The sequence below is a fragment of the Eurytemora carolleeae genome, unplaced genomic scaffold, assembly GCF_000591075.1.
Source record: "Eurytemora carolleeae unplaced genomic scaffold, Eaff_2.0 scaffold163, whole genome shotgun sequence".
In the NCBI taxonomy this organism is placed as follows: Eukaryota; Metazoa; Arthropoda; class Copepoda; order Calanoida; family Temoridae; genus Eurytemora; species Eurytemora carolleeae.
In genome coordinates, this window is record NW_019396644.1 from 176,202 (window position 1) to 195,874 (window position 19,673).

At 32.0% G+C, this 19,673-nt stretch overlaps 1 protein-coding gene across 1 annotated transcript in view; it reads right to left on the reverse strand.

Moving 5' to 3' along the window:
* Window positions 1-17,873, reverse strand: part of LOC111706780 (protein polybromo-1) — a 37,844-nt gene extending 19,971 nt beyond the window's left edge. Inside the window, exons 1-2 of the mRNA XM_023479717.1 lie at window positions 17,869-17,873; window positions 15,618-15,621 (exon numbers count right to left, since the gene is read on the reverse strand). The gene's annotated coding sequence lies outside the window, so the exon portion shown is untranslated. The remainder of the gene's footprint in view (window positions 1-15,617; window positions 15,622-17,868) is intronic.
* Between the last annotated feature and the right edge of the window lie 1,800 nt (window positions 17,874-19,673).

The following is a 19,673-nucleotide window of genomic DNA, read 5'->3' on the forward strand; positions in this document are numbered from 1 at the left end:
TAGATATACAGACAAAAAATTAAGCCACCAAACGACAGTAAAAATACTCTATCTAATTTTGAGTTGTAAATATTTTTTACGTATTCCTACAAAGACGACATTTATCTCCACCGAATCTTGGAAATAATACCAACTAATTAGAGGACATGTCGTCTTTCGTTTTTCATTTGACACATATGACGTTGTGCGCAGTTGGTCGATTTTTCTGTTGCCATCTATTGTACTTGACAACCTATTTGATTCAACCTGTTTCAAATCAGACTATGAAACTACATATATATAAAATATTGAACTAAAAAGATTTAAAGACGTTAGAACTTTAACAGGAGAACCAGAAAACTAGCTATGGAATACAAAGACAAAATTGAAACAATATTAAAATTTTAAGTGCATTTTATGTTGTTACAACTTACGAAGCAAATAGTTTTACTAGTAAATTATTAAATCACTTTTTAGTGAAATGGATTCCGCGTTTACACTGCACAGTGCACAATCGTGGTGCCTCAAATTCATTAGACTGCAGTTAATAGTCATAACTTAAGTCTAAAAGTCGTTTTCCTATTCCCGCTGTATGTGAACTGTACAGTGGTAGGCGATTTTATCAAAACAATGAAGAAGACTTACGATTTCAATTTTGATTTATATCAAGCTGTTAAAGAACATGATCATCGAGATATTAGTAATAGAGGGGGCATCTGGAATTTTAGACTTCTTAGGGATAAATTGTCTTTTTTCTTGTATTTTTAAGACTCCCCTCCTTAATAAAATTCAGGTCCATTCTCTTTAAAGCCCGAAGAATGAAGAATGAAACATAAAGGATTTATAAAACTGGACTCTCAGGACCATTTTCCCTTAACTGCTCAATTCTATACTCATAAAACATAAGGTGCAAGGTTTTAATGTACATTTCTGTGGGTTGGAGGGGGGGGGGGATTTTTTTCCTCCAACTGTAAAAATATTTTATTTTCCAAAAATTGACAGAATGTAAATTTCTAATTGGTGACATAATCTATGCAATATTTTTTATGTTATAACAATAAAAACAATCAAATATTTATGTTTTTGTCAGAAGCAAGGTGTCAGAAGATTGTTAAATTTTTCGAAAAAAATGTTTAAAGGTGACACATTTTGAAATTATACCGGCCTTAACCCTACAATCGCCTCAGGGCAATGTCAAGGAATTGAGTCTTTGCAACATATTTATTTCAAGCTTTATTTGATCTAACAGAATTCATTATATTTTGATATATCTAAGGTCTATGACATTGGTTGCACAGATACAGGGATTGGAAAATTAGAGTTTGAGACAAAAAGGTTTTTACGATTATCTATTTAAGAATGGATGTTCGTATTTAATGGCCGCATGTAACCTTGAAATAACACTGAAATATGTGTCCACTACTGTAAATATACAGGGTGTCCCAAGAAACTTGTCAGTAGAAAGACGACATGAAGGTCTTCTATGAAAATATGAAGCTAGGGTTGTGAAAAAATGCCGCAAATTATTTCAAAAATTTACGACGTCCTTCAAGTCATTTTTCTATTGTCAAGTTTCGTGGGACACTCTGCATGTGTGAGGTGCGAGCCTAGGCTAGGTCATGGTATAATGGACCCTTGGACCAATTAGTCCATCTTTACTCATAAATATTCATTGAGTTTTCTATCTCATTTCCCCACCTTATATAAACCCTCCTCCCATCCATCATCCTTATAATTATATATATCTTCCCATGCACACCATCTTCCCATTAACACCATCTTTCCATTCACAATATCTTCTAATTCACACCATCTTCCCATTCACACCAGCCTCCCATTCAAACCAGCTTCCCATTCACACCATCTTCCCATTATCACCATCTTTTCATTTACACCATTTTCCCATTACAACCATCTTCCAATTCACACCAGCTTCGCATACACACAATCTTCCCATTTACGCCATCTTCTCAATCACACCATCTTCCCATTCACACAATCTTCCCATTCACACAAGCTTCCCAATTCACACCATCTTCTCATTCACACCATTTTCCCATTTACACAATTTTCCCATTCACACCATATTCCCATTCATACCATCTTCTCATTCACACATTTTTCCCATTCACACCATCTTCCCATTCACGCCATTCTCCCATTCACACCATCTTCCCATTCACACCATATTCCCATTCACACCATCTTCTGATTCACACAACCTTCTGATTCACACAATCTTCTGATTCACACAATCTTTTCATTCACACCATCTTCCCGTTCACACTATCTTCCCATTCACGCCCTCTTCCCATTCACTCCATCTTCCCATTTACACAATCTTCTCATTCACACCATCTTCTCATTAACACCATCTTCCCATTCACACCATCTTCTCATTAATACTATATTCCCATTTATACACCATCTTCCCATCCACACCATCCTTGCCATGCCTTTCCATCCAAACCATCTTTTCTATATTCAATTTACTTCTTGTAAATTATAAGCCCATCCTTCCCCATCCTATATCCCATGCAATCCCCACTCCCGTTCCATCTCTTTTTTTAAAATTAAAAAAAAAAATTCCCATGCATATCCTGCAGTTACTGAACTTTCTTCTCTTTATGTGCGCTTTCTACATTCTACCCTCCACCTATACCCTGCATTTTCTAATCATTTACTTTTATCTTCTCTTTACTTTTTAGAATAATAAACCCATTATATTAGGCCGGGGCAGTTAGTAGGAACAAGACGTGGGTGAAGAGGCGTGGCATAAGTGCATTGGAAAAAAGAGGCGTATATGTGATTTTGACAATTTCGATAAAATAGTTTTACCCTTAAATTGTAATGTACCATTTTTTATTGAAGCTACATCATTCTAAGGATTACAGTTTGGCCAACTGAAGGAAAAATACATACAAACGACAAAAAACAACGAAAAACGATTGTTTTAGAAAACTTCAAATAGTTTTGCGTTTAAAAAAACGATCTTTTTTCGAAAACAACCCTTGTTAATGACCGTTATTGATGACCCTTTGTTAACGATCGTTTACAACCTTTAAAGAGAAAGTACATTTTTTGGCCGGAAAATCCTAGGTCAGAAAACGTTCAGGTTTCTCTCGATAAAAAAAACATTTAAGACAACATTCATCCTGTAAATAACTAAATTAATTGTCATAAAACTAGATCTGGGCAAAGTTCCGTTAATAAAATAAAAGTTTTCGAAAATTAACGAAAGTGTCTGTTCATGAACGGCAAAATCTGTTAATTTTTAAACCATTAACGAAATGGATTAGCCGTTTCTGAAAAGAAAGTAATGGTTGAAAACGAAAACAGAACGGATTTTCTTTAAGACAGTGAATTTCATTGTTTTTCGACAAAAGAATTCTTGATTCTTGTAAGTTCATCTCGGACAAAGTGGACAAAGGCCTCATCTACAGCAATCTTTTCCTTGAGCCGGCATGCAGAGTATAAACTGGTATCATAGTGCGTGCATGGTGCACAACCTATCAGAGGATTCTACTATATATGTTTCCATTTTCCTTGTTTCTGGCAAGAGAGAGAGAGAGAGAAGACTGGAGTTGTTTAATAATGTAATATACTGTTGACTGGAGTTGTTTAATAATGTAATATACTGTTGACTGGAGATGTTAACGATTGTTGAAAATTTTCAGTTAACGTCGTTAATATAATTGAGTTAGTTAACTAACAGTAAGTAAAAAAAAGGTAAAGTTGTTAATGAATTTTTACCTTTAAAATAAACGGCTACTCGAAATTTTTCTTTTTTAACGGTTGGAACTAACCGTTAACGAAACGGTTAGAAAAAGTTGGAACGTGCCCAACCCTACCTAAAACTCAAATTTAGAAGTGAAATATTTTTTCAAAAGCGATCGTTTTTTAAAAATCGTTTTGAGTTTATCAAAAAATATTTGCTTGATTGTTGAGAGTCTCAAATATAATATTGCGGATTTGTATAGTTATGTTCTTAATGTTTTGAAATATTCTATTTGTCTAAATCAGTCAGAGAGAAGGTGTCATATACAGATGCGCATTGCACAATTTCTAGCTCAGCTGTCCAGACAAGAATGAAACGAAATCATTTTCTTTAATTTGATGAGAGCGCAATACAATGATTAAATTTAGTCTTTTATATGTATTACATGCACATTGCTTACATTTTCCTTGGTATATGAGCAAAGTATAGATTTATATTTACCCGGACCAAAAATTGAGGTTTGTTTTTGTTAAAAGTTTTTGTGTTGTTTACTGCATAATAATTACCAATGTTTACACTCTTTCGACCTCTTTATCACGATAAAATATGGATGAAAGGTCTTCCCATAGATAAATATAAAACACAGATTGAACAATTGTAAAAATCATAAATATTTGATTTGACTATTTTAAATTTTATAGAATTCTGTTGACAAAACAATACAGTACTGTTATGTAAACAAACACCAAAACCAATTAGCCTCTATCATATTATCTATCTAGTTTATATATATATGGTTTAATAGTTAGCCTCTATAATATTATCTATTTAGTTTATATATCTATGGTTTAATAATTAGCCTCTATCATATTATCTATCTAGTTTATATATCTATGGTTTAATAATTACCCACTGTCCTATCTATTCAGTTTATATATCTATGGTTTAATAATAAGCCTCTGTCCTATCTATTTAGTTTAAATATCTATGGTTTAATAATTAGCCTCTGTCCTATCCATTCAGTTTATATATCTATGGTTTAATAATTACCCACTGTCCTATCTATTTAGTTTATATATCTATGGTTTAATAATTAGCCTCTGTCCTATCCATTCAGTTTATATATTTATGGTTTAATAATTGCCAGAGTTCTATCTATTTAGTTTATATATCTATGGTTTAATAATTACTCACTGTTCTATCCATTTAGTTTATATATCTATGGTTTAATAATAACCCACTGTCCTATCTATTCAGTTTATATATCTATGGTTTAATAATTAGCCTCTGTCCTATCCATTAAGTTTATATATCTATGGTTTAACAATTAGCATTCAGTTTATATATTTATGGTTTAATAATTAGCCTCTGTCCTATCCATTCAGTTTATATATCTATGGTTTAATAATTTCCCACTGTCCTATCTATTTAGTTTATGTATCTATGGTTTAATAATTAGCCTCTGTCCTATCCATTAAGTTTATATATCTATGGTTTAACAATTAGCCTCTGTCCTATCCATTCAGTTTATATATTTATGGTTTAATAATTAGCCTCTGTCCTATCTATTTAGTTTATATATCTATGGTTTAATAATTAGCCTCTGTCCTATAGATTCAGGTTATATATCTATGGTTTAATAATTAGCCTCTGTCCTATCCATTAAGTTTATATATCTATGGTTTAATAATTAGCCTCTGTCCTATCCATTAAGTTTATATATCTATGGTTTAATAATTAGTATGAATAATGAAAATATCGTCACCTGTCTCCAACACAAACAAACACACCCCCACACATACACTCGCACATACAATCATACAAAGAAATAAATTGTAAAAGGTTAATTTTGTTTAGACTTGTTTTATGCCTGCGTATAATTCATGGAACCAGGCAGAAAGCATGCAACAAGGCAATATTCTGGTCATCAGCCTTGCAAATTATTTAAAGGGAACGTTCACTTATTTCAAAACAAATTTTGGAAGAAAACAATTTAAAATTCAGTGATGGTGATGGACAAACAACAAAGTTCAAACAACTCAGAGTATATTTCCTTTAAAGATGTTTCTGATGATCAGAATGATACCTCCATTCAAAACAATATATCTGTTATATAATAGATTTTATAAGGACTTTAGTTGTGGTTTTATTTGATTACATTCAAATTTTTTTAGGTTTTATTTAACTATATTGATGTTTATTATTTTTCATTTAGATTTCTTAATTATTAAATAGTTTTCATTAGAATATACCCATTGTTCATTAGTTTTCATAAAATTCATTAATTATTATTTTTCATTAGAATATACTAATTTTTCTTTGGTTTTCATTAGAATATATGCATTGTTTATTATTTTTCATTAGAATATACTAATTTTTCTTTGGTTTTCATGAGAATATACGCATTGTTTATTAGTTTTCATTAGAATATACTAATTGTTCATTGGTTTTCATGAGAATATACTCATTGTTTATTAGTTTTTATTAGAATATATTCATTGTTCATTGGTTTTCATGAGAATATATTCCTTACTTATTAGTTTTTATTAGAATATTAATTGTTTATTCGTTTTCAAAACAATATTAATTGTTCAGTTTCATTGTTCATGAGTTTTCATAACAATTTTCAGTGTTCATTAGTTTTCATAACAATATTCTTTGTTCATTAGTTTTCATAACAATTTTCAGTGTTCATTAGTTTTCATAGCAATATTCATTGTTCATTAGTTTTCATAACAATTTTCATTGTTCAATAGTTTTCAAAACAATTTTCATTGTTCATTAGTTTTCATAACAATTTTCACTGTTCATTAGTTTTCATAACAATATTCATTGTTTATTTCAATAGAATATATTTATTGAATGTTCATTTAAAAAAAATTATGATCATTTGTTCTTAATTTGTAAATTTTCATTGACTTAACTAATTCAAGATTTTTTTCATTGCTGATTAGCTGTAGAATAGAGAAATGAACTCTTGATGCACTTTCTACAGTTTAATTCTATTCCTGTGGATAATGAATTACATTTATCTGAACTGCACATCTAATGAGTTGGTTGAGTTTCAGTATTAAGGTTTAGGGATGGGCATACGGCATCGTTTATGAATAGATTATGAATGGGATTTTTAAAAACTTGGATACAAGCATCAAGTATCGTAAATGGGTTATCTTGAGTTGGTACATAGTCAAAATTTCAGGGCCATCTTATTTCTGAAAACTCAAACTTAATTGGTTTAATTGGGTCCCGAGAAGTTAAAAAAAATAATCTTCTTTTTTATACAGTTTGTTTGTTTTAAAACGATTTTTCACTTTTACTTTTTAATCCTATCATACAACTGGTGTCTCAGAAAAATGGTCTTAAAACTATAATGATCTTTTCTGTCTGAAAAATTCATTCGTCCTTAATTTTGCCATCGTTAACGAACAGTTCAAAATTATTTCGGGAAAAAACGCAAATGCCCATCCCTATTCGGGAGAAACACAATTGGTTGGGAAAAATCAATCAAGAAATCTGAGAGTAACGATCAGCTATAAAAGCAACCTAAATCTATAAGAATATTAAAAATAGAATAAAAGACAGAGTTACCCACAAAGAATAAGATTTTAATGACGACAAGAAACTCCTGAAGAAAAATAAATTTAAATTCAGTCATTTTATAATTAGTATTATCTTGTTTATGTTAGAATATCAATTAAGTACTGAAAAGGGAATAAGCGAAGGGGCTGATTACTTTTCTATAGTGAAATGTTTTGCCTTATTATAGTCTGTATCGTCTGTATGTGTACTGTACAGCTTACGCTAGCTGCTTAAAAGTCGGCCTGGTACTTAAAATGAAAAGGAGTTTACAGAGGTGCGCTTTGAAATTATAAATTAGACTGATTATTTGCTGGTATCCCTGCACCATATGTGAACCCATTAATATAATGGAGTTATTTATGAAATCTAACCTTATCATTAAATTGTAAGTTTGATATCAAATATGTAGTTTTTCATAAGTTTTAGTTTTCATCTTAACTATTAATTTTATTTTTTAACGTAATTTGGAATAATACAGTATAGCCCATAAAACTGTGAACAGAAAAACGACATTCACGCAAATTTTTTAAAATTTGATTTTTAATGTTGGTAAAAAGCAATTAGTTATACCAGTAGCGTGTAGATCAGAGTATAACTTATTTTTTTTCTTACTATTCCAATTTTATGGGTCCACCGTAAAATTGGTCAACAGGAAAGATAAACAGCTAAAAAAAGTAAAAAGTAAAAGTTAAAAGTAAAAAGTGCACCTTGACCTATATATTTAGAAAGCAGGTTAATTGCATTTATGTAAACTTAGAGGAACAAATTAAAGGAAATAAATATCTTTTAGGGACTGTAGATGTACCATCACAAATTAGATCGGTGTTTTGCTGCTCAACCTGTTTTAATTGTAAAATTACTTATGTTTAAAAATATAGATAACAGTAGAAAATTAATTTCAGGATTTGAAGACAAAGTTGTTAGAATCAGCATTTACCCGAACTACAGGAGATTTCAACGATTTTGATGGCACACCCCTTCCCAACAATAGATCCACGGCTAGAAACTTGTTTGATGACGCACCCCTTCCCGCACAGGTCAGACAGTACAAATTAAATAAAGCACCAAATTTACGTGATACAGTGTACAGTGTACAGCCTACACGTGTAATGTGTGTTGCGCACACTTGATTTACTGAATAGTCAACTTTTTTCTGAAGTTTACAGTTTCTTCAAGTTGTGATTTAGTGAGACTTAATTCCTTCTCGGACTTATGAATCTGATCCTGTTTCTCATTGAGCTGTGCATTAAGATTTGAAGATTTTTCACAATCCTCTTGTCTTAGGGTTTCAAGGTCCGAGGTTTTGTTAAAGAGTTCAATTTCTGTTTCCTTGAGACGGATTTCTAAAGCCTGAATTGTTCCGTTTAACTTCTCAGTTCTGTTCTCTGCAGATTCTAAGGATTCAGCAGCAACAAGCTTATCTTAACACTTTGAATATGGAAGTGTATATATGATTGAAAAGTTTACCTGAATAAAAAGGTATCAATATTCATTCAAAAAAGGTTTTTTTTGAGGGGGGCACATAATTGTCTAGGGGGGCACAATTTTTTTGCGCGCATGTGCCCCCCCACATCACAGAAAAGATTACCTAAAGTTTGTTATAGAGTTTTAACAGTTAAACAAATGTTGTAGCATAATATATTTTTAATTAACATGTATCTAAATCATAAGCAACAAATCCAAATATTTTGTCACAGACCCACTTGTGTATTTTGTTAGTCCAGCATCTCTTCAATTGGAAAGAACAGGAAGAATTCAAAAACATTCCAATAGTTTTGCAGTCTTGTTATTCTTTTTCTAATAATGTATGAACAGTGGTCGTACTTAGACGGACAATAGTTTGGCCGCCAAATGTCTCACGCTAAATTCTTATCTGATAGAAAGATAATGTATACAACCACAGTACGACCACAATTGAGAGACGTTATGTGGTCGACCACTGTAATGTTGAAAGGAATGGCCTCAGATGAGATCAATTGCATTAACAAAAATAATTTGAAAAAATGTGAATGTACAGGGTGTCGCACAAAACTTGGCAGTAGAAAGATGACTTGAATTTTGTCTTAAATATCTTTAGTGATGATGATATCATTTTGGCATGGAGGGTCACTTAAACATTACGTCCATTAACGAGCAAGAATAAAAGATATGTAAAAAAATAGTAGAATGTTTCTTTTATTAAGAACTTAACAACTAGTTCCTTTTATAATTTGTTATGACTTAAAGGGACTGTAAGCGTAATTGAAAGTGACCCTGAATGCCAAGATATGAAAGACACATTCACAATGGTAACCTTTAAACCTTTATCTGAATAATAATGTTTAAGATAATGTGTAAGATGTTGTGTTTTTTAGGATTTAGGAATTATTGAAAATACAGTTATGAAAATTTTTAACATTGATATTTAATAAATACTTAATTAGGCAAAGGTTCAAAGTATAGGAATAGCCAACTTTTACATAACACAATTATGAAATGTAGGAACTTTAATTTTAAGTTATTAAAAAAACAAAAACTACTGAGTAATTGAAGTGGGGGGGGGGGGGGGCACAAATATTTCACTAGTACTGAACCCATCACAAGATACAGGGATTTTACCTTAGAAAAAACAAAATGAAAATACCTTGATATCAAACTTCTCTGTTGATTAAGTAACAGCACTTCTCCATTTGTCAATTTGTAAATTTCCCGATTTTGGCAGATTTATTTAGATTTAGCACAGTTTATTTAAGTATACATTCCAAACTAGAGAATACAATTTAACACCTTTCATAATGCCATTTTCTGCTCCTTACATTTATGATCAATTCATAATTGGCCTAACATTCAGCTTGGAATTTTCTTTAACACTTTTAAGAGAAAGAATTTTAATGTTCTTAGTTTAAATTACATAAATTACACGACAGCTCCAGTACATTGTTTAAAAATAACCTTGGAAAACGACATAATCAAATTCTTTTATTGTTTTGAATATATGGGAACTATTATACTGTATTCATTTTTCTTAACTCAATTCAATTAATTTTTCTTATTTGATTTACAAGACTCAATTTGAAGAATGCTAATGTTTGCATTTAAATCTATAAATCTAAAGCTAAATGCGTATAGGATTGGAGGTGGAGGGATGGGGGAATTTAAAACTGCATTTTGACATTTTTATAATATTTATTGAAATAAATTACAGGGATAACAAATAAAAACATCTATGTATATAAAGTAGAAATCTCTTTCAGATCATAACGCAGGAACCCCTTGACCGATTTGCCTCCAATATTGATCAGGGATTTTGTTGGAACCACTAGAATGTTCTTAGCTTGGTTAAAAAATGTTAAGTTGCCCAGGTTGACTTTTATAGAGGGAGTTAAGTTTCCAAGGAAAGATTTTTTCTCAAGTTATTTATATTATATAAAGCTTTAATGTATGTATGTATCACACAGGCCAATTTCTATTAATATAATATCAAGTTTTTCAGCGTCAAGTTTTAAAACCTATGCCAAGGAAAATCATAAACAATCGTTTAGGAAAAAAGGCAATTTTTTTAAAAATTTTCATATGATTTCAAAAGATATATTTATAAAACAACATCGAGTTCATTGTGCACAAAACCAACAGAATATCGACCAATTTTTTTAAACAGAATATCGACCAATTTTTATAAAACTCAACGAGGTTATAATAAAACTAAATGAATTAAAGAATGAATTTATATTTTCTATGACAGGTAATACGTTGGTGGTTTCTCGAATGAAATGGAAGACTTTCTGTCCATACATGTAGGTAGTCCATTATTCAGTTATCAAATACATAGATAATTTCCATCCATACATGTAGGTAGTCCATTATTCATTTATCAAATACATAAATAATATCCATCCATGCATGTTGGTAATCCATTATTCATTTTTCAAATTCATAAATAATAATTTCCATCCATACATGTATATAGTCTAGAGATGTCAACGTTTTGATTATTCTAGATTTTAGCTTTCGTTACGATAGTGTTTATCAAAAGTATTAACGTTTGAAACGTTACGTTGCACATTATGAAATTTTATGGCATAGAGTAATCTAAGAGATAATCCAATAGGACATGGGAAACTTGTAAGAATTGTAAGAATACAGCTGTATTGAGATTGTACAAATACTACGTTGCCATCTATTGTACTTGACAATCTATTTGGATAAAACTGCTTTTGTTCAGAATTTAAAAAATTATAAAAGTTTAATCATATTACGGTGTATTTAATTTTATACATGTTAGAGAAACGAGTTTAAAGGGACCGTTCACTTATTTGAGTATGTAATTTATGGTAAACTAATTAGCCTATAAGCTATTCCTTGGTATTCGTCTTACTTTTCAGAGATATCAATGACCGGAGAAAAAGCCGATTCAAATTCCAGCGGAAAGGTGTGATACCATTTATTATACCTTTTATATCATACACATAGAATTATACCATACCTTTGCGCTGGAATTCTGAATGATAAATCGGCTTTTTCTTAGGCAATTCAGTGTCTTTGAAAAGTACGACTAATGCCAATGAATAGGAATAGGCTATCTAGTTTACCCTCAAATTACCCAAATAAGTGAACGGTCCCTTTAAGCTTCGAACCTAATCTAACTTTTGAACTTTTTATCAATCTTAGATAATTTATTTTAGTTTTTTCAATGTTTCTAATTTGTTCGAGATTACTTCAAAACTAATTATGAAAATGGATTTTCCTGTTTTGGAATATAGCCTACCGGGTTGCTATTTTATCGGAACAATTTGGATCCGTAAAGACCTTCCGGAACCTTTCCGGAACCTATTCAGAATGACAAACCAGTTACAATTTTAGTCTTAAAAGTTGTTCATCTTAACATCTTCAGAAAAGGTTCCGTAAGGCCTTTACGGTTCCAAATCTCTCCGGAAGAAATTGGAAACCCTATTCTAGAATAATGCAATATTTTTAAGATAAATCCAATTTGCTAAAAGGATATAATTGAGAGTGCTATGATGAAAGAAAATCCACGAAATTAGATCATTTTTGTCAGACAAATTATTCAAATTACTGACAACTATGTCTGATGATTAATCATTTAAGATTTCTTAATCTTTAGTGTTCAAATCATAGATAAAGATAGATTGCGCATAAGACGATATTTTTCATCTTGAAATATATCAATGTACAGAGATGTTTTAAAGATATTCCTATTATATAGATTAACTCGGTCGGTTGTGAACATTGGCTGTTCTTATGTCATTGAGTACTTGTGGTGTGCATGAGTTCTGTAGAGAGAAATCTAAGTTAGTTTAGTCCTTCCCATGCCCTTCTTCAGTTCTCGTCAATATGATAATTTGATATTCTGAAAATAAAATTCACTCCTGAGTGGCTTAATAATTATGAAATCCATTAAAACACCAAACCACCCCGCTTATCATTGAAGAACACTTTGAACCCTAGAAGTATGAGTTCGCGGACTGTACAATTCTTGGTGATTTTGAGTACATAAGCTATCTATGTTTATTTATTTATCTATGGTTTAAATAAATCAAAAATAAATCTTTTAGCATCAATTTTAATTACATCACTTGAAAGAATTTTTATGATAAACTTTTTCTTTTAAAAAGCCGTTAAGTAAAAATTTCTGAACCTTTCTAAAGTGTACAGAGGGCAATGTCCGATTTACAACGGTACCCATAAAACAGTTGTGTGTTCGTAGAGTACTGAGATGTGTGTGTGTAACCTTCTCGAAGTCAGCTGCAAATTCAAGCGTGAGCTGTGTTGTCTTATGAACAGCTGAAGCGTCTCTTGAAATTACGTTTACAGTCCCTTTAAGGTGTATTTGTGAAAACTGAACGAATGTTGATAAATGGTAAATACTGCTCAGAGTTGTATACGGTAAATAACTTTTGTATAATAATAAACATTATAGATTCATTTTTCATGATAAAATTTCTGCGAAAAATCGCCATGTTTTGATGAGTTTAAACGTCAAATTATTAAATCAAGAATTAAAGGTTTACACCTGCTATAAACTTGTTATTGTTTAATTTGAAATATGCATGTGCATGCAAAATTCTAATACTATTCTGCAAGCATGATTTATAAAGCTAATTCTGCATTAAACAATTTATTATTAAATAAAAAATATAATTTCTTAATCTTTTTCCATTTCTTCAGTTAGAGATTTATTTTTGTTCAGAACGACATGCAAAACAATTTTAAAAAGCAACAAAAAAGATAATTTAACTGCTTCAATGCAATAAGTTCAGGCGCAAATCTTACATCTGAAATGTTTGAAATTGTTGTTATCATCACGCACATTTTTGCCATACAACGAATTTCTTCATTTTTGCGAATGTTTAAGTTCCTAATTTTAAATATTCATTTTTTATACATTTACGAAGATGGTTAAATTAAATTAAATTTTGAGAGTTGAATTATTTATATTTAGAACTTTTTTATTTAGGCGCCAGTAAAAATGTTTAAGATGTTTTTCTTCAAAAAGTTTAAGAAGAAGAAAAGAAGAAGTTTTCAATTGTTTGGTTTAATGTAATACAGCATCTGCTGCGGCAGTGCATTGCTTGCAGTAAAGTGTAGTAAAGTAGAGTGCAATGTTGCAGCAGTACAATGCAGTAGAGTGCAGTGCTGCAGCAGTGCAGTTCTGTAGAGTGCAGTGCAGTAGAGTGTAGTGCCGTAGAATGCAGTGCTGTAGCAGTACAGTGCAGTAGTGTGCTGTGCAGTAGAGTGCAGTGCAGTAGAGTGCAGTGTAGTATTATGCAGTGCAGTATAATGCAGTGCAGTATAATGCAGTGCAGTATAAAGCAGTGCAGTATAGTGCAGTGCAGTAGAATGCAGTGCAGTAGAGTGCAGTGCAGTCGAATGCAGTGCAGTCGAATGCAGTGCAATAGAGTGCAGTGTAGTATAGTGAAGTGTAGTCGAGTGCAGTGCAGTAGAGTGTAGTGCAGTAGAGTACAGAGCAGCAGAGTGTAGTGCAGTAGATTACAGTGCAGTAGAGTGCAGTGCAGTAGAGTGCAGTGCAGTAGAGTGCAGTGCAGTAGGCTTAAGTGCAGTGCAGAAGAGTGCAGTGAAGTAGAGTGCAGTAGAGTGCAGTAAAGTAGAATGTAATGCAGTTGAGTACAGTGCAGTAGAGTGCAGTGAAGTAGAGTTTAGTAGAGTGCAGTGTAGTAGAGTGCAGTAGAGTGCAGTGAAGTAGAATGTAATGCAGTTGAGTACAGTGCAGTAGAGTGCAGTGAAGTAGAGTGCAGTAGAGTACAGTGTAGTAGAGTACAGTAGAGTGAAGTGAAGTAGAATGTAATGCAGTTGAGTACAGTGCAGTAGAGTGCAGTAGAGTGCAGTAGAGTGCAGTGTAGTAGAGTGCAGTAGAGTGCAATGAAGTAGAATGTAATGCAGATGAGTACAGTGCAGTAGAGTGCATTGCAGCAGAGTGCAGTATAGTAGATTATAGTGCATTATAGTATAGTAGAATGCAGTGAATAAATTGCGTTTAAAAAAGCAAACTTTATATGTACAATGTAGAGAATGCAGCACTGCATGGTTCAGTTTAACACAAAAACATATTTCTAAACAAAACTCAGGATTCAAAACCAAGAAATTGAAATACTTTAGATGAAATAACGGAAAGTGCAAAAATGTCGCAAAAAATGCATTATTTGCTCATGCTGGCATCTGTAGTGAGCCTTTTTTGCATTAAAGTTAAGCTTAGTCTTCTAATTTCTTAGTATTTTTTATTTGTTTTATTTATGATGCAATTTAAACGACGATTAGTTGGCCACCAGGTGTCTCTCAATGTTTTTGCATTTCCATGAAGGAGAAACACCCAGCGGACAAAACACCTTCATTTTAAATTTATTCTATAGAAAGCAAATAAAAAATATTATGATATATTGACTTTATACGAATGCGTCGAATAAAATTCGATGATTATAGGCTGTAATATCTGAATAATTTGTTTTGAATTAAATTTATTTTTTACGATCTGGGTCGAATATTGCAACTTTCTGATTTTGTATGGATGCTACGTTCTTCGGTACCGTATGGGTTGTGTTTAGCCAATTTTTCCTAATAGACGCAACTGATAGAAGTAAGATTAGCAGTGATCACCATCGAATACTTTTCGACGTAAGCCTATACCCCCTTTCATTTTCGCAAACACTCCCTTTAAAATCTTTTTTTTATCTAGTATGAAAAGGGTTTTCAACGAAATTTTCAAACACTTAAAAATGTTCAATGATATAGAAAACTTTATTCAATAAAAAAGTTAAGTAAATCCTGATTGGGTGAGGCAGTTAACATGAGGAAAATTTGATTCTCCAACCAACCCAGGGCAAGTTGACTTGCTTACTTCTTCTTACAAATCATTTTTTCGTATTTTCCACTTTCAAATAAATTGTATTTTCTAATCTTGCCGAAAATTTGCTGTAAAATCTAGAAGATGATTATCAAAAAGTTTCGCAAAAGAGATTTATCGAAAAGGAATTGAGTCTTTGGAACAAAATCAAATATTCAAACCACAATATCTTTAGAACTCGATGTTGTAAACCTTTGATATTTCAAACTCAGATTACTTGATCTAACAGAATTCATAGTTTGAAATATCTAAGGCATGCAACATTTGGTTCCAAAGATATAGTGATCAGAAAATCAGAGTTTGTGGCAAAGACTCAATTCCTTTGGCTGATTCAGACTAAAACCCCTTTATTTATGGTTGTATTTCCAGTTATCCGTCAATACTGTATTGATTCATAATATTTACTCAATACATAACAAATTATTGACAAATTGTCATATTATTTTGCAACTAATGGAACTCCCCCCTCTACCTCTAATCACAGTATTTTCAATAATGGGGTGAGCTTTGACGCAGCCGGGGGATTCAAGGCAACTCGTTAACTAATAAATCAAGAATAAATCAGAAAACTTTGTATGAAAAAAGATGTACCACACGATTAGTTTAAACAACTTTTCTGAACTTCAAAGGTTCCACAATAATCTGGAAAGTTTAGCAAATTTCAAAATTGTAAACTAGCTTTTCTAACACTCTTCCAAACTTTGACCCGGAGCGAAAGTATAATTTGCAAAAAAACGAACCGTTTAAACGATGGTTTAGGGTTCGTTTCCCTCTTACATTTTCTCAAGGATAACATTTTGCAAAGTTTGATAAAAGAAAAATTTTACTGAGGGGGCCTTTTTAAAAGTCCAAACACCTGAAAACGAACTAAAAACGAAACAAGCTTTGTCCCCTCCCTATACAATAAGGTGTAATTAAAAGAAATATTTACATATTCCCGGAAACCTTGTATTTTTTTACAGAAATAAAGTGAACTGTAATTTCTGGGGGAAAAAAGTAAAAAAAAACTCAACTCAGACTGATTTTTGTTCAGATTCCTCTCATAAACTGTAGTACACTTAGTTCTCGTACTCGAAGAAAGGAGGGTTCGTGGCTCATAGAAACTAATATCTGTGGCTAGGACAAACAATGGAAACTAATATCTGTGGCTAGGACAAACAATGGTAACTAATATCTGCGGCTAGGACAAACAATGGAAACTAATATATGCGGCTAGGACAGACTATGGAAACTATAATATCTGCGGCTAGGACAGGCTAGGGAACTAACATTTACATTGATTTCGATAAACTCGACGCCACTTTAAGTTTTTTTTAAGAACATAAATTCTTCTATTAAAGGCCCAATGTCTCATTTACAATAACATTCTTTTGTATAAAGCTGGTTTTAATTGTACCTGCATAAATCAGGTTATAAAGGAATGTTGATTGTTTGTAAGTTAGGTTTGTGTGTTCATTGTAAAATCTGTAAACACAACCATAAACTTCTTGTATGTAATTGTAAGATTAAATATAACATCCATACATTCTTAAACTTTTTGTAGAGAAGGTTTTAGTATTTAAGCTAAAATCCATAAAACAGCAAGATTTAAGTTTTTAAGATGACATTCATAAACTTTTTAAACATTAGGTTTTGGTTTTCAAAATAAAATCCATAAAACAGCCTTGAACTTTAAAATTTTAGATTTTAGTTTTCAAGATAAAATCCATAAAACAACCTTGAACTCTTGAATTTTAGGTTTAGTTTTCAAAATAAAATCCATAAAATAGCCTTGAACTCTTGAATTTTAGGTTTTAGTTTTCAAAATAAAATCCATAAAACAGCCTTGAACTCTTCAATTTTAGGTTTTAGTTATCAAGATAAAATCTGTTAACATAGTCATAAACTCTTTGTAAAGCTATAGGTTTGTTACCGTGGGTAAGTTTGGTGTTTGTTTATTTGATTAGCACTTTCATACCAGACTATGTATACTTGTTTTCAGAGAAAGGGATTTTTTGGCGGGGGGGGGGGGGGGGGGGGAGGAGGGAACGAAGGAACAAGTACTTGTTTAGTTGAATTGAACTTGGTTATAATCCAAATGCTATCTCTACTAGGGGTAAAGGGGGGGGGGAGACATTGTTTGTATTTAATACCTCAATTAGAAAATAGAACAACGGGAAGAGGGGAGAAATGTGCTCTGCGAGAAGGCGGAGAGGCGTGATCTTTATTCAATACCTGTTTAAAAATACAACGAAACTAGAATTGAATAAATGACCTGAAATATCAGTTAAAATTGCTTTCCCATCTTAAATTATTTATACTTATATATGCCTTTGATGAGATATGTAAATCTCGAAATTTGATTATGAGGTCTGCAGTAAGTATAAGCCAACATTTTTAAAATCACAGAGTATAAATACGGAGTTACCAAAAATGGATGAGACTTCAAAGACGACTTAACAGAATTTAAATACACGGTTTCTTGAAACTGTAAACTTGTTTCTTTCTTTGCCAAATCATAAAATATGCCCTAAAAAGACTATATTCAAGGTAGAGACACCATTAAACCTTGGTTTTGTCATTTTTTAAGAGTTTTAGGTCGTCTTTAAGGTCTTTTGTGGGTAACCCTGTATATACTATATACAAAGTAGTCTAAAGATTAATGAAGACATATATAGAGTTTGTTTTTTATCTTTGTGAAGAAACAATCACAAGAGCTGACGAGGGTCAACCCAGACCGAAATATATTTTCAATAAATGTGGAACTAATATCTACTTTTTTACTCTACAGAGGTTTGGTCCATCACCATCACTGAATTTTAAATATGAACAACATTTTATTCTCTGCAAGTATATAAACTTTTTAGAAGGTTAATTTTGATTTTTACATCTACATTCTACATACAGTGCTCTTCAGATCTTGCTTCATCTTGGAGGGCGACATTTTAAATCTCGAACCAAGCTATATAGTAGAGAAGCCTGTTTATTTTAATTAGGTTCAAGTTGTAAAGTCGTCTTTGTAGGTAAAACAATATCTGACAAGCACTCTATGTTTTAAATGTTTATGTTACAAACATCAGAAAAGAAGACATCCATTTGTGTTTCTCTCTCTGTGTGTCCCCACCCCTCATGCATACCAATCTCCCTCGAGGGGGGGGTCGCAAAAAAAGCGATTACATCCTCCTTACATGATAAATCCGCACATGCAATGTTGTATATATTTTGGTTATGTTTTTTGATTTTTTTGTGATTTGTAAACTTTTTTTACAAATAAGAATTTACTGCTTATTGTTCAATTTTTAGGGAGGGGGGACCAGCATATGTTTTGGGCGCATACGCGACCCATTGTGCCGCAAGCCCCCCCCCCTCCCCCCCGAGATATTGGTTTAATCCGCCCCTGTATTTAATACCTCTATGAGAATACAGAACCATGAGGGGTGGTGGGGGAGGTGGGGGGGGAGTTGTCTGAACTTTACCCAACCCTACATGAAAACTTCACAATACAATATCCTCTGTTGGCTTATTTATATGAATTTTTAAATAATGAAAGTTGCATAAATTCTTTTTATTCTATATTTGTAAAATATACATAAATACTTTTACATTACACAATACTAGATCGGAAACCCAGTGTTGCCAACTGCCCAGGAAACTTATAGTTACTCCCGTCGTCGTTTACTCGGCCGCACTTGGTCTTAATTACGATTTTAAGCTTCTTTCCCTGTAAAATCTAACTATATCATCATCTGAAAAAAGCTGCATTTGCATTCATGTGCTAATACAGCATCTTCCAAATATTTTCTAAAAGTCTAAAAATTTATATCTCTTGATTCTAAAACTTTGGTGAGAATAGTGCCCGGCCACATCGACTAAGCTCGTTATCCATAGTGGACACTTTTAAACGAAAGGATTTAAGGAAAGGTAGGTGTTACTGTTTCCGACCACTTGAATTTAACCCACATAGATGGTGGGAACCCGGCTGAGTGTGTTATGAAATATGAAAAGATTAAAGATACAAAAGTTATGACCTCTTTATTTCTTTATAACCAATTCTATTTAAAT